The sequence below is a fragment of the Vigna unguiculata genome, chromosome 2, assembly GCF_037176805.1.
Source record: "Vigna unguiculata cultivar grain cowpea cultivar isolate G323 ecotype 2 chromosome 2, ASM3717680v1, whole genome shotgun sequence".
Classification (NCBI taxonomy): Eukaryota; Viridiplantae; Streptophyta; class Magnoliopsida; order Fabales; family Fabaceae; genus Vigna; species Vigna unguiculata.
In genome coordinates, this window is record NC_140793.1 from 1132591 (window position 1) to 1145071 (window position 12481).

The following is a 12481-nucleotide window of genomic DNA, read 5'->3' on the forward strand; positions in this document are numbered from 1 at the left end:
CTTAGTCCAGGCCACTTAACACGATTATCGCGGGCCTTACGGGTTTTGGTGGTAACGCTATGCTAAGTTCTCGTTTAGTTTCTTCAAGATTCCGGCTTAGGCTGTCTACTTCTTTAGTGGCCTAGACCGATTGCTCTAATAGCGGTTTAGGCTGGTTACTTTCATTTGCTTGGCATATGTATGGTGATTATTTGTGTCCTTGGTAGCTATATGGACGAGTCTTATGGCTATTGTCGGACTAAGCCGCCTAGGTGTAGTACACCAGTCCCTCAGCCTTTGTTGGTGTATCTATAGTGGTAAAGGATGAGATGAGAATTGTTGGTGTGTTTTATCCACCTGCCTAGGTGTATTTGCTAAGCCGCCTAGGGGAGTGTTAGCCCAACGGTTGGGGTGGGGAGAATTCCTATGGAGACGATAACTGAAGTGAGGGAAGACCCTCCTGGGAGATAGCGGAGAGTAGTTGACCAACGAAGGCCAGTTATGATTGGGTTGCGGTTGACGTTTGAAACCAGTCGTCATTGTTCCGATGGTCCAGGCTACTAAACTCATGGCTGAATTGTACTCCTGTCATAGCGAGGGACGTGGACCGTGATATAGTATCGTTGGAGCGAGTGAGTACTGTTGAGCGCGTTTGCCATGGGCAAGAAGGAGTTGCCGACAAGTTCTTCTACATGTACATGTGTCATTTTTCGCAACTGCATGTGAGGTTGCCGCTAGACGATTTTGCTATGGGGGTGCTCCCCCTATTAAATGTAGCGCCTACCCAACTACATCCGAACAGCTGGGCGTCTCTGCAGGCCTTCCGTGTCCTTTGTCAGTCGTTGTATTTGTAGCCTTCTCCCCTTGTGTTTTTATACTTCTATGACACAAGGCCACGACAACCAACAACATGGTTATCTTTAGTGAGCAGGCCGAGTATAAGCAGACTGGATGCGTTTACTGAATCGTTCAAACACTTCAAGGATGGGTTTTTCAAAGTGGTGGTGAAGGAGGGAGGGAGGTCGTATTTCTTCAACAAGGATGGGAGTACTAAATTTCCTTTTAGTTGGACGGGTATCCCGTGGCGATATAAGGACATGAATGCTGATGAGTTGTCGGCGGCGGATAGGGAGGTGGTGGAAGTGCTGATGAAGTTTACAGATAGATTGTCCACTAAGGGCTTAGTTAGGGTTTATAATTCGGTTCATCCGATTATTGAATTGAAGGTATCTATTTGTGATTTCAAATGTTTCAATGTGTCTAAGTTAACTATTTGACATTTGGTGTGTACAATGAACAACATATGGCTCAAGTTGGGAAGAAAAATCTGACCTTCTTCCAAGCACTACGAAAGGAGAAGGCGATTAAGGCGAAAGCTGCCGGGAACACTGAAGTTCCAAATTTACAAGAGTCATTGGTGGAGGTACATGTGCATGGCGTCACAAAGAGGAAAGTCGAATTTACGGCTAGGCTTGGCAGAGGCAAAGATATTAAGAAAGTGAGGGCTGCTTTGCTAGGGCAGGGGTCGTCCAATGGTGCGAAAGGGCTAGAAGCTAGTTTGATTGAGCTGCCGGAGACGAATGTTAGGAAGGATATTGAGATCACCATGCATAAGAAGCTGATTAATTCAATAGATAGCATGAAGCTAGACCATCTAGTGAGGACGATAGTGGAGTTTAGCAGCAAGGCACTAATATTGGGGCATCGAGTTGGGTCTTTGTACCGAAGAGAGCTGAAGGAAGGGAACCGTGACAAGTTGGAGGAACTGCAAGGTAAGGTTGATAAGTTTGTGGAAGAAAAGGCTACGTGGGAGAAGGAGAGGGAAGAGTGGAAGGGGGAGAAAAAGAGGTTGAGGACTTGGAAGGTTGGCTGCTTGGACTCAGAGGAAAAATTTAAAGGGAAGATTGCCGACCTTGAGGTGGATTATGATGAGCTGAAGGAAAAACATGAAGGGCTAGAAGTCGAGCTCGAGGACCTGAAAAGCTGCATCATCCAAGAGCATATAAATGGGTTTAGAAAAGGGTGAGGCAGGCAGCCTTTTTCTGTAAGGAAGTGGATGTGGCGGATCTGAGGTTTGATGTAAATAAAGATGTGGTGGACGGCCAACTCATCAATGAAGCCGAGAGCAGCCCTGAGGAGCAGGTAGAGAAGACCATGGCGAATGAGAACATGAACGCGGGAGCGATCGTGGGTGGTGACGACAACAAAGCGGCTTAGGGTGTAGTTTTATTATTTCTATTCACAATGAATCCTAAGTCTGTAATAACCTGTACAATATTTTTCATTGCTTTTTAATGTGATGCATATTGTGGATATATTTGTTTTATGATTGTTGACGATAGCATACGTGATAGGAACACGCTTGTTGGGTAATGTTGTTATGTATGCTATATGCTACGTTTTATACCTATTTACCTGGATAAGTATTACCAACGTTTGTTGGTTAATGAGAGTAGTGGACCCGAGCCGCTTACGTGTGGTGAGGGTGATGAACTTAAAATGATCTAAAATTAAGTTAAAGGTGGTCGACCCAGGATACTTACTTGTGGTAAGGATGTTGAATGTAATCAATTTAAAATTAAGTTAAGGGTGCTCAACCTAGGCCGCTTACTTGTGGTAAGGGTGGGGAACTTAATCGATTTAAAATTAAGTTAAGGGTGTTCAACCCAAGTCGCTTACTTGTGGTAAGGGTGGGGAACTAGAACAATTTAAATTTGAATTAATCATGTTCAACCCAAGCCGCTTACTTATGGTAAGGGTGGGGAACTTCATCGATTTAAAATTAAGTTAAGGGTGTTTGACCTAGGTCGCTTACTTGTGGTAATGGTGGGGAACTAGAACAATTTAAAGTTGAATTAAGGGTGTTCGACCCAGGCCGCTTACTTATGGTAAGGGTGGGGAACTTAATCGATTTAAAATTAAGTTAAGGGTGTTCGACCCAAGCAGCTTACTTGTGGTAAGGGTGGGGAACTAGAACAATTTAAAGTTGAATTAAGGGTGTTTGATCTAGGCCGCTTACTTATGGTAAGGGTGGGGAAATTAATCGAATTAAAATTAAGCTAAGGGTGTTTGACCCAGGTCGCTTACTTGTGGTAAGGGTGGGGAACTAGAACAATTTAAAGTTGAATTAAGGGTGTTCGACCCAGGCCGCTTACTTATGGTAAGGGTTGGAAACTTAAATGATTTAAAATTAAGTTAAGGGTGTTCGACCCAGGTCGCTTACTTGTGGTAAGGGTGGGGAACTAGAACAATTTAAAGTTGAAGTACAAGGAGTAGACGTGAGGTTAACAACCCTTTGTTTTATTCATGAAGTTCGAGATGCCTCGTTAAAAACTCCCTGGCCAAAACCCTCCTTAGGGAAAAAAGACCAGGTGAGGAAAAAGAGTACACCCAAGGTTACAAGTATTCGGTATAATAGATGTCTTAACTGAAATAAAACTTGAGATGGTACACATTCCATGTATTAGGTATCTCTTCGCCTGATAATTGTTCAAGCTTATACGCTCATCCTCCGGCATCTTCGCGTATTTGGTACGGGTCGTCCCAATTGGCGGAGAACTTGCCATCTTTCTTTTTTGCACTACGGGCCATTCTCCAAACTAAGTCTCCCTTTGTGAACGATCTTGGGCATAAGTTCGCATTATACTTTCTGGTCGCTCTCTGTTTGGCAACTGAGTTGTGTATCTGGGCCTTTTCTCTGATTTCAGATAGGAGGTCGAGGTGGGTGCTCATGTTTTGGTGATTTTGAGCTAGGTCGTACAGTTATTGGCGTAGGGATGGTTCACCAATTTTGACTGGTATCATGGCGTCTGCGCCGTATACTAGGCTGAATGGAGATTCGTTTGTTGCTGATTGAGGGGTACACTTGTAGGCCCACAACACTTCCACTAATTCTTCTGGCCATCGACCCTTGGCGTTGTTCAACCATTTGTGCAGTTCTACTAGTACGACTTTGTTTGCTGCCTTGGCCTGTACATTAGTCTGTAGGTGTTCAACAGAGCTGGTTATATGTTTGATGCCTAGGCCGGTATAGAATTTAGCGAGTTCTTTGTCTATGAATTGTCGGCCATTGTCGGTGATGATCGTTTGTGGGATGCCATATCGGCATATAATATCTTTCTAGACGAATTGTTGGACCTGTTGGGTTGTAATGGTGGCTAATGGTTTAGCCTCTATCCACTTGGTGAAGTAGTCGATGGCTACTATAAGGAATTTTACTCAGCCTTTCCCTAGGGAAAAAGGGTATAGAATTTAGCGAGTTCTTTGTCTATGAATTATCGACCATTGTCGGTGATGATCGTATATGGGACGCCATATTGGCATATAATATCTTTCCAAACGAATTGTTGGACCTATTGGGTAGTAATGGTGGCTAATGGTTTGGCCTCTATCCACTTGGTGAAGTAGTCGATGGCTACTATAAGGAATTTTACTTGGCCTTTCCCTGGGAAAAGGGCTGAGAATGTTCATTCCCCACTTTGCGAAGGGTCACAGGGATAGTATAGAATGGAGCTGTTCTTGTTTTTGATGGATGAGGTTACCATGTTTCTAGCAGGGTATACATTTTTTGACAAAAGTGTGGCAATCGACCTCCATTGTCGGCTAGAAGTATCCGGCACAGAGGATTCTGGTAGTCATGGTTCGTGCGCCAGAGTGATAGCTGCATATGTTGGCAAAAGCAATACAAGTCTAAATGCTGAAGCAAGATTTTGATGATGATAAAAGAAGCCTGAAAGCCATTTGGAAGTCAATATGAAGAAGATGTGTTGTTATGTTTAAAGCTATCTTGTAAAGTGTAATTAGAATAGTTAGAATCAATATTGCACAAAGAAAATTCTGGTATTTCTCGAAAAATCAAAGTGATAATCGATTATCACTTAGGATAATCGATTATCTTGAGCTGAACCAATTTTTTCAAGAAAGCACTGGAATAATCGATTATCACGTCTGATAATCGATTATTTGTTCAAAAGAAGCTTTGAAAAACCTAGTGTGAGTAGAGCGATAACTTTTCCTGAGAGGTGTTCTAGGAGATTGAGTGCTGCTCTGTTGCTAGGAAAGCAAAGGTCAAGGTTCTCTATGTGATTCAGAGAAAGGTGTTCATCTCTTATGTGTTCAAGAGAGGTGTTTTCTTTCCTTACACTTTTACTACTTGATTGTAATCTGTTATTTGTTAGTGATTTAGTTAATCTCGTTCTTGAGAGATTAACAACTTGACGTAGGGTCTTTTGATCTGAACCAGTATAAATACTTGTGTTCAATCTTCTTCTCTTTCTCTTTACTTAATCTATTATTGTGTTTAAAGAAATTAATATTTGATTTAATCAATAAATTTTGGAAAAATTTTAAAGTATTAATTTTATTACTTAAAACCAATTCACCCCCCTCTTGGTTTTTGTCCAAACGCTTAAACATTCCGCTGCGTGATACCAACAGCATATGCCTTCGTGTAACTTTTTAATGATGTACTGGGCTTATTCGGTCGTGACACATTTGAGAAGCGGTTGGCCATATCCTCGCTTGTATAAGTCATCGCCTATCATTGTGTACTTGGCGGCTTTAGCAAGCCAACTTTTGTTGGCGTCAGGTGGGGGGTTACCGATTCGGATGTACTGGATGTAGCGGGTTGTCCGGTTGTCGGCTTGGTGTTGGGTTAGGGTATGACAAGTGTTTGTTGTGGAAGGGGCGGATAGTGTTTGCTGTAAGAGGGATCAATGTCGGCTTTTTAGCTTGGTGCTGGCCAGTTTGGATAATATGTTGGCTCTGATGTTTTCGGATCGGGGGATGTGCTGGATGGAGACTCGTTCGAAAGCAAATTGTATAACATTTCGAACCAGGTGATAGTATTGTAGGAGGGTGGGGTCTTTGATTTGGAATTCGTCATTTAAATGTCCCACTGTGAGTTTGGAATCGGTTTTCCACGTCAGCGTTTTGACGTCGACATCGCGGGCGAGGGATAGGCTGGTGAGGATGGCTTCATACTCGGCTTGGTTATTGGATGTTCTGAAGGCGAAGTGAAGGGATTTTTCGATGAGGATGTCGTTGGGGCCTTCCAAGATGATACCAACACCTGCTCCTTTTGGGTTTGAAGAACCATCAACGTACAATGTCCATTGGTCCTCTTCAGGGGTTTGTTGTAGATTGTTGACGAAGTCTAGAAGACATTAAGCTTTGATGGGGTCGTGGGGTTTCTAATGGATGTTAAACTCGGATAACTCTATGGCCCAAGACGACATGCGACCGACAATGTCTAGCTTTTGAAGTATCTTATAGATAGAGTAATCAGTTTTGACGATTATGTTGTGGTTTTGAAAATAGGGACGTAAGCGTCGCACTGCGTGTACTAAGGACAAGGCTAATTTCTCCACCATCTGGTATCTGGTTTCAAGATCTTGCAAGGTTTGGCTGACAAAGTACACAAGGTGTTGAGTGCCATCGACCTCTTGGACCGCGCAGCGCTTATGGTGTAATCCGTGGCGGTGATGTAGACGAGTAGATGAATTTGGATGATTTCTTGAGCAGTTGAATAATGGGTTGGGTTTGTTTGGCCAATTTAGGGAGGAAACAGGATATAACGGTTAGTCGACCAATGAGGCGTTCCACTTCTTTGACACTACTGGGGCTTCGCATCTCAATGATTGCATTGCATTTCTCAGGATTAGCTTCAATGTCGCGTTGTGTGAGCATAAAACTGAGGAATTTACCACGGTCGACGCCGAAGACGCACTTTTTGCGTTTGAGGTGGAGGTTGTACTGTCGTAATGCGGAGAAGGCGGTGGACAAGTCTTGAGCGTGCTGGTGATGACTTAGGGATTTGACGACCATATCATCAACGTATACCTCGACACATTTTCCCATTATGTGGCTGAAGACCTTATCCATTAATCGCTGGTACGTTGCTCTTGCGGTTTTGAGACCGAATGGCATAACTTTGTAGAAGTAGTTGGCGTCGTCTGTAATAAAGGTTGTTTTGGTCATGTCGGATGCGGCCATTGGAATCTTGTTGTAACCATAGTATGCATCCAAAAAACTGAGAACTTTGTTACTGGCTGCACCGTCAACTAACCAGCCGATGTTGGGTAAGGGGTAGGCGTCCCTAGGACAGGCCTTATTAAGATCCGTGTAATCGATTCACATTCGCCATTTGTCGTTAGCTTTCTTGACCAATACCACGTTGGAGAGCCAGGTGGTGTAATGGGCTTCTTCGTTGAACCCTGTGTTGAGCAACTTGTCGGCTTTAGTCTTAGCTACTAGTTGGCATTCGTCACCTAGCTTGCGTTTCTTTTGGGAGACATACCTGGAATCTTTTTAAATGGAGAGTTTGTTGGATGCGACTTGAGGGTCAACGCCGGGTAAGTCAACGGCGGACTAGGCAAAGAGGTCAATATTGCTGATGAGGGTAGGCACAAGGATTTCGCGCTGCGCAAGTTGTAAGTTAGTGCCCAATTTGATGGTGCGTCCATTAGGGAGTTCCAATGGTGTAGTTTCATCGACCAACTTGAGGCGGGCATCTCGACCTACTTTGGGGTCCAAATCATCTCCAGATAGGGCTATGCTAGAGCCGAGTGGACGCTCAACATGATTGGTTTGAAGAATGGGAAGTTGTGGGCGTAAGCTGGCCATGTAGCATTCACGCGCAAGCCATTGGTCGTCGTGGATGGTAAGGATATCGCCGGACGGGGATGGAAATTTCATGCCTAGATGAGATGTGGATACCACTGAACCAAGAGTGTTGAGGGATGGCCAGTCGAGAAGGACATTATATGATGTAGGCGCATCGACGACAAGGAAGCAGATGGGGATTGTCTTGGTTTGAGTGCCGTCACGAAAGATAGTGTGGAGGTCGATGTAGCCGCGGGTGGAGACTTTTGCCCTTGAGAAACCATATATGGGTTCATCGTATGGAACCACAGCGGTAGTAGGGAGCTGTAGTTTCTGGTATGTTGCCCAATAGAGGATGTCAACTAAGCTACCTTGGTCAATGAGGACCTTCTTGACGGCATAATTTTCCAACTCCACCTTGATGACCATGGGGTCATCCTACTGGTGATCGAGGCCATGGAAATCATCGTCTGTGAAGGTTTTGGGGGGCATGCAGCGTCTGTGGTGGGAGTGGGTGATGTGGTTGATGGATTGTAGATGGTGGAGATGTCTCTTTCTGGCTGATGAGGTGGATCCCCCACTAGCGAAGCCACCAGAAATGGTGTTAATGTGTCGCGTAGTGGGGGGTCAGTTGGGGCGATATCGGTGCGAGCAGGTTAGGGTCGCGGTTGGTGGGTTGCCTAGGACATTTGTCGCAGCGAGAATCGCGAGGAGGGCGTCGGTGGTCAGAACGTGAGGGGTGATCAAATCATGGAGAGTGGTCGTCTCTATGGATGAAGCGGCAGAAGTGGCCAACACGAACCAATTCTTCAATCTTGTCTTGGAGTGCTTTGCATTCCTTTGTGGTGTGGCCGTTGTTTCGATGATAGCGACAATATTTAGTCATGTCAGCATTTGGGGGAGTGGTCGACTTGCGTGGTGGTGGTATGAGGTCAGTTTGTAGGGCTTCGTCAAGGAGACAGGATCGAGGGACATTTAGGGGTGTGTATCTAGTGAAGCGGGGTTGTCGGGGCTCTCTAGGTTTAGGGTCAGGCCGGGAAGGTTGTGTAGGGGGGTTGCTGCTAGGGGTGGCAAAACGGGCTGGGCCCAACGGGCCAGCCCGTCAGCCCGTGCTAAAAGGAACGGGCTGGGTTGAAGATTTCAACCCGTCACCCCGTTCTGGCCTGTCCCGTCCAGCCCGTCAACTTGACGGGCCAAAGTACGGGTCAGCCCGTCCTGGCCCGTTGGCCCGTTTTAAAAAAATAAAATAAAATAAAAATAATTAAAAAGATTATTTTTTTAGATTATATATTTTAAATGTATAAATATATAATAGTATTGTAATTTAAATCATTAACACCTACAAATTAAGTTTGAATTATTAGTTATAATTGAATAATTTAATATGTAAATTTAATAATTATTTTAACTTATCTAATTAAAAACATTAACTAATCAATTAAAAGTTAAAATAATATTTTATTTGATTAAATATGACTTTAATAATAATTTAAAAACTAATTAAAAAAATTTGAAAACTAATTAAAAAAAAAACTAGACGGGCCAGCCCGGCCCGGCCCGTTAGCCCGTCCTATACGGGACGGGTTGTGACTATTGGCCCGTTTCTGTTTGACGGGCCAGCCCGTCCTGGCCCGTTTTTTGACGGGCCACATACGGGCTGGGCCAAAACGGCCCGGACTGGCCCATTTGCCACCCCTAGTTGTTGCAGAGGGTGTATAGTCGTTGCAGAATTTTTTTATGGAGAGTTTGCATCTCTTCCATGCGGATGCAGTCCTCGGAGCAAAGCTTCAATTCATGCATGGAGGCGGGTGGGTGGAGGTAGACGTTGTTGGCGAAGGAGCCGGGTTTGAGAGTAAATGCCATGCATTGAAGTATCATTTCCTGATTAAGGTGTGGTATGCGAAGGGCAGCTGATGAGTCATTATTTTCTTCCATTCCACTAGCCTTTGTGTACCCATTAGACAGTTGATCAGTGCTTAATTGTTCATCTTTAGAGTGTTTTTCATCTGTTGGGCTTTATTGGGCCACTGTTCCGAATTTGGACTAATTTCACATTATTTGACCTAATTTTTATTTTTTTAATTATTTTTAGGTATTTGGGTGAAGCAATTTTGGAGCTTAGACATCAATATTCAGTTGAAGAGAGTCGCCACATCATTTCCACATCATTTCCATGTCATTTCCAGGTCAGTAGAGTGAATGGACCATCATTTGAGGCCCACAGTGGCATTTTTGTAATTTTGTAGCTCATAATGGTAGTTTTGTAAATACCAGTGGCAAGGGGTGAGGTGACCACGAGTTTTAGGTCATTCAACATGCACCAGCCGCTTTCTCTCCTTCTACACTCTCTCAAACCTCCATTTTTGATGTTTTTAAGCTTTGGAAAGTGACCCATGGAGGCACAAGCTAATTTTTCACGTTTTACATTCGTTTTTCACGTTTTATGAGTCTTGGACAGCACATTGAACTTGTATTCACGTTTTCTACACCTTGGGTATCATTTATATTGAAGTATTCTTATTTTTTGTTGCTGTTTTCGTTCTTGCACGTTTTCTTTCCTTGCACATTTTCGATTCCTGCACCAATTTAGGTTTTCTGCATCAATTTGCACTCATTTAGATGTTTGAATCAAAATTTATGTTGGACCCTAATTCAGATTCCATGAGGAACTAAGTTTATGTGTTGATTCTTTGCAAACAATGGATTGAAACCTTGAGATTAGTGTTTTGTTCGGTGGAGTTATGTTAATCACTCAATTCTGAATTTGCGTTTGGGTTTAAATGAAGAAACCATTCTATTTTTGCTTAATTTGCAGAGTGGAATCATTGTGTGTTCATGCTTAGTGAACTGTAGCATATTCATGGATGTGTGCTTTGCTTAATTGCACTTGAGTTCGAGTTAATTTGCGCTTAGTAGTTAATTCCAGTTCCATGAGAATTAATATAACCATTTTGAGTTGTAATCCGTGATTGGTGGATGTTCATTTGAAGCAAGGAATCAACGCTGCTTTTACATTGATTTTAGACATCTGCATTTAAGTTTTCAATTGTGTGTTGCATCCGTAAATTTGTCAAACCCGCCCCTGTGTTGTTTTGTTGTGTTCATCTGGAAATTGAAGCTTTGAATGAAAATGTTGGTCGTTGGGAGACGACTTGGTTCACTTTTATATATTGCATTTATTCTGTTTTAATTTGGTGGGGTACGGCCTCTATCAAATTTGGCGTCGTTACCGGGGACCAATCGTTTTGTTCAAAGTAAAATTTTTAGTGTGTTTGTGTTCATTGTTTTGGTGTGTGTGTAGTTCAAGTGTGGTTGAGTTGGTATATGTTCATTGTGATGTTAATGTTTTGTTAAGTTCAATGCCTGTTTCCATTCCTGTATGTTTCTGTGTAGTGTAGTGAATAGTGTCGCGGCATGCTTGAATAGTGTCATTTCTAGTGTAGTGAATAGTGCATGAATAGTGTCCGAATCTAGTATTTAACTTATGGATTTTTTTCTGGTAGCTACGGTGCTTGTTTTGACTTGAAAATTTTTCCCCCCACTTCTAAGACATTGAACTTGATGGGAAAAATAGCTGGAGCAGTTGGTATGATCTAAGTTGAGAGATTCAAAAAAAATTTGGACTGATTTTTAGTCAAACTTCAAAGGACCATAACTTTTGCTCTGGTTATCAGAATCACTATTATTTTATATGCATTTGGGGTGGAATTTCATTTCCTACCTTGTTAGAACTTGCTTTTCCAGTTTGCAAACTCAGCAATGTTTTTTGTGATTTTTCTTCATTTTTTTCCACTTTTGAAAAAAATTTAAAAATACTTGTACTTTGAGTTTTGATCTGATTTTTTGTGTGGGTCTGTTTGAGAATTGAAAGGACAATCCTACCAATTTTCAAGTCATTTGGAGTTTTTTTGAGTATACTTGTAGTTATACCCTATGTTATGCCAATATCACTAGAATTAATGTTTTTTGGTGAATGACTAGGGGAAACCTAAGTGAATTACAACCATTTGACCCTGAGATTGATAGGACATTCCATAGAGGACGTAGGAATCTTAGGAATCCATCTTTGCATGCTGAATATTCAGTGACTTTTCCTGACTCTTCTAATTCTTATCATATTCCTAACACTCCTCATTCCTTGCATTCTGAGCATACTGTTTATTCTGAGCATTTTGATTTTCATACTGATAACATGGCTCAACCCCCTCCACCTCATGAGAGAACCATGAGTGAGCTGACTGCACCAGAGTTCACTTATGATATTTTATGCATTCAATACCCTGAGGAGGAAGTTCCATATGTGCTAAAAACTAGTTTAATCAACTTGTTGCCAAAGTTTCATGGTCTTGCAGGTGAGGACCCGTGCAAACACTTGAAGCAGTTTCATGTCGTGTGTTCCACCATGAAGCCCGCAGATGTCCAGGAGGACCCTGTATACTTGAAGGCTTTCCCTCATTCGTTGGAGGGTAATGCGAAAGACTGACTGTACTACCTTGCACCCAAGTCCATCACGAGCTGGGATGACCTGAAGAGATTGTTCCTTGCCAAGTTCTTCCCTGCTTCAAGGACAACAACCATAAGGAAGGAAATTTCTAGCATCAAGCAGCAACCTGGGGAGACCCTCTATGAGTACTGGGAGAGGTTCAAGAATCTCTGTTCAAGCTGCCCACACCATCAGATCTCTGAACATATCCTTCTGTAGTAGTTTTATGAAGGCCTGCACCACATGGATCGAAATATGATTGATGCCGCAAGTGGTGGTGCTCTTGGTAACATAACCTTAGCTACAGCCAGGCAACTAATAGAGAACATGGCTTCAAATTCTCAACAATTTGGCACAAGGAGTGATGCCATAGTTGTTAGAGGTGTCCATGATGTAAGGGCAGCCGAGTATACGAAG

General features: G+C 42.9%; 1 non-coding gene across 1 annotated transcript; it reads right to left on the reverse strand.

Moving 5' to 3' along the window:
- Window positions 1-12154: 12154 nt before the first annotated feature.
- Window positions 12155-12261, reverse strand: LOC114167989 (small nucleolar RNA R71). Its single transcript, XR_003600588.2, has one exon. It is a non-coding gene; the product is annotated as a small nucleolar RNA R71 (small nucleolar RNA).
- Window positions 12262-12481: the final 220 nt, after the last annotated feature.